The sequence below is a fragment of the Pygoscelis adeliae genome, unplaced genomic scaffold (assembly GCF_000699105.1).
Source record: "Pygoscelis adeliae isolate BGI_AS28 unplaced genomic scaffold, ASM69910v1 Scaffold58, whole genome shotgun sequence".
NCBI classification, from domain to species: domain Eukaryota; kingdom Metazoa; phylum Chordata; class Aves; order Sphenisciformes; family Spheniscidae; genus Pygoscelis; species Pygoscelis adeliae.
The window spans coordinates 1,597,759-1,601,485 of record NW_008825564.1 but is presented as its reverse complement, the minus strand read 5'-3'; the positions used below and the strand labels follow the sequence as shown (position 1 = coordinate 1,601,485).

Sequence of the window (3,727 nt, the reverse complement as noted above, 5' to 3'; positions counted from 1 at the left end):
CCTAGAAATGTGTTTGATATCACAGCAGGTCTGAGGATTGTCTTATGAGACAAGACAGTTTAGTTCTTTTACAGAGAATCTGAAAATGCTTGGAGACAACTGTTTACTTAAAGCAACACAAGGTACTGTTTCTCATGGAGCAATGATTTCAGCCTTTAGGCTTTACGTCCATCCAAAGTTGAGAGGATGTGATTTGATACCACCTCAATTTCAGAGCTTAAAAGACTTATGTACATCCACAGAGCTGAAGCACTGTCTACAAATTTAAATTCCCCTAGGATTCTCTTCAAGAGGACAGAGGAATCCTAAAAAATAATTTAAAAAAACCCAAAAAACTGTTCTACTACAGGCACTATTGCCTCAGAACTTCTCTGTATGGGATAGAGTATGGCTAATTTAAGTTTGGTATGTGGTTAACTCATGCTTATTTGGATGTTTTTTCTAAAATTGACAGAATAAACTTATTACAGTAATAACTCCTAGAGTTTAATTTTTTTTTGTTTTAATTAAAGCAAACATTCCTTGCAAGGATATAAAAACATTATCCATTTTAAAACACTGAATGTAAGAAGAACTAGCTTCTTTGCAACCCAACAGCACTAGTCAATGAATTGACCCTCAGCTTTAAGTCACATAACTGATTTCTCCATTTGGCAAACAAACCATTATTTTCAAGCAATGCTACACAACTACAAAGACATTATACTGATGTCATCATCAAATTTAAATAAGTCTGAAAAGTCCAAACTTAACAGGACTAGGTGGAAAAAGATAGATTTAATCCTACTGCAAATAAGTATCAGCTCTCTTTTAGTGATAATACACTGCATCAATTCTCCTTCAAGTTTTAAAAAAAGGCAGTATCTTTGAACTCATTGACTCACACAGAATAAGAGAGCAACATCTAATGACAGCCAGCTAAAGCTAGGTGTTACAGTTTCAAGTTCAAATACACACAATGCAACAAATGTTATTACTTCTCTAAATGTAGGAATGTTTGCCTTGTGTCATCAAGAAACTTTTTTTAAGATGCTTTTTGTTTCAATTCAGCCTTTGGTGCAGCAATAGTCTCATCTGAAAGGTTTCAAAAGGTTAAAAAAAAAAATCAGTGAGGAATTTGAAAATCCAAAGACTGCTTACTTTTTCAGTCTATTACTACATCTACACGTGAGGAATACAATCTACCACAATCTAAAACCTTGAACAGGAGCCAATGCTTCAGAGATATTACACAACATGCAGGTGGGTGCTCTTTAAGATATTAAAGAGCTCCTCAATAGTGCAGGTCCTTAATAACTATTAAGGATATGCAATTGCTATTCATCCTACCAGATGTAAAATACCTAATCACAGTCAGGCACTCCTTATATTTCTACTTGTCAACCACCTGCATCTTTTAATGCATACATAACCTTTTAATGTATGTCATGCTTACCAGAAACAGCTCACCCCCCCATTAAATCTAGGTAATACTACTTTTGCTTAGAAGAATGGGTTTACACGTAAATCTTGTTTTAAATTAATTTTATTTCTCTTGCCTTCTCCTTCACATATAGCTCCACATTTAGGATAGTTTTACTACTAAGAACTTTAAGACGACTGGGGTAAGAAATGCTAAACAAGAATAGATGGCAACTTTTGGGTTGTTTGCTCTGTTAAGTGGGTCTATAGCATTTACACCCACAATTTTACATAATGAAATATAAATGTTACTAACCAGAAAGATGTATCAAGTGTTACACTTGGCATTAATGTTGTATTTAATGTGAGCATTTATACTCCATAGGAAAGAGCCTTTAAAAAAAAAAATTAAGTCGGATGCCTGATTCAGATTTCTGGTATACCAACACCAATTAAAATTAAAGCTTTCAACATACTGATTTTTAAACGGTTGCCTTTGTTCATAACTTGCTACTTCTAAACAGACCGAAATAAACTAGGAATTGAGTCTCTTAAATTCCTGCAACAGCTTTTAAAAGAAGTTACTTATTACATTTTTTTGTTGAAGCATTGACTTCCACTGTATTGATCATTGTGCCAGATGAGATCTCATGTTTCTAATACTTACAATAGCTTCCCCTTAACTTTCATCCCTTCCCGATTTTCAGCCAGCTGCTACCTAAGCTCAGTTTCAGTTCACCTACTAAAACCCTAATGCTTCTTCTATTTCCACAATAGCTGTAATACATCTTTATCAAAGTAATACTTACAGCTACTTTGTAAACAACACATTTCCATCATTTCCAGTGTTGAAGGTATCGATAGAACGCATCCAAAAGTAGCCCAGTAAAATGATGAATTTGAACCATTGCAGCAACGAGTCCATGCAGGTGCAGCAGCAATCCAGAAAGAGAAATGGGGGTGGTGCGAGGAGAGAAAGAAAAGGAAAGAAAAAGTTACTTACATTTGACCAACGTTACCCACAATACTTTTAATCTAGTATGCTTAGCATACAGTGTTTTATGTAACCTTCGTTTAGTTTGTTTTATACGTATGACAGCTTCATTTCACAATAATACACTACATGATCTCCACACCATCTAATGATCAATACAGGTAGTTATTCAATAGTTCTTTTTACTCTGGTCATTCAGCGTGCTTTATGTTTACCATATGCTATCTGAACCTGTAACAGGTTCAAGGGTATTTATTTTCTTCAGAGGTGTTCACCAGAACATGTAATCTCATTTCACCACACTACTGCACAATATTTTTATTTTAGAGTGGAAAAGGTACAAAGATCAAAGCCATCATCATCGTAAACGTCTCTCAGGATTTTGTATTTCTATGTCACTTTATACATTTAGTGAACAGTGTCGATTCACTTCATTTGCAATACTGAGCATTAGAGCACTGCTGCAAATTTGGGCATAACTGTCATGGTTGAACAGCCAGAAAATATAGAACAAATTAGGGGGCACAAGTTAGTTGTCTGTTCAGCATCACCTAACTCTGTGGATGACAGAAGACCTATGCTGTTCTCCAACGTGGCGCTTAAAATACTTTTAACTACAAACCCATATCACAAAGACCCTTTAAATGTCTGGTTTTCGCTAAACATCTTCCCATCCTTGAGTATTTCAAGACACCAATACAGAAGAGGAAGAAAAAAAAAATCTCAATACCAAGTTCTAGGCCAGCAGTCAATAATGCTTCTGTACCCTAACATATCATTTTTTAATCAATCCCATACTCCCAGAGGCTCAGAGCCTATTTTTAGAAAATTTACACTGTGATGGAGACTACAGTTCAAAGTGGCACCGGGGTCCCCTTCTCCTTTTCTACCTAATGGGATATGAGCCTTCTGTTTTTACAGTCCCCCTCATATTCCATCAGTGTCCAGAGCCATAAAAATTCAGCACATTAGGTACTTCGCTGCTGCACTCTTCTGAGAGGACAAAAAAACCAAAGCACTGCCCATCAGTTCCAGTCCCTCTCTGTGGCCTGCAGAGAGGTGGCACAAGACACTCCATGTAGCTTTGGGAGGACAACAGATGCGTGTGCAGCAGAACTGGAGCAAGCTGTGCAGGCTGGGATATGACTAATACTGCAGATCCTGCAGCAGTATGAGTGCCCAACAGTTTTGATACCAACCACCTTAAGCACTATATTACTATCATTTATCATGTTGCGCATCACTACTTTCAACTTTGAAACAAGGTAGCGTTGTCAAGCACAGACGACTTCTACATCAGTTCACCAAGTGCACAGGAGGGCCTGGTTCCCT

The 3,727-nt window shown here is 36.8% G+C and overlaps 1 protein-coding gene across 2 annotated transcripts in view; it reads right to left on the bottom strand.

The window, feature by feature from the left end:
- The window catches only part of SEPT7 (septin 7), a 69,797-nt gene extending 67,461 nt beyond the window's left edge, over nt 1–2,336 (bottom strand). The window contains exon 1 of one of the 2 annotated variants that reach the window (XM_009332406.1): nt 2,211–2,336. The gene's annotated coding sequence lies outside the window, so the exon portion shown is untranslated. The remainder of the gene's footprint in view (nt 1–2,210) is intronic. The other variant, XM_009332405.1, reaches the window with a different exon arrangement.
- Nucleotides 2,337–3,727: the final 1,391 nt, after the last annotated feature.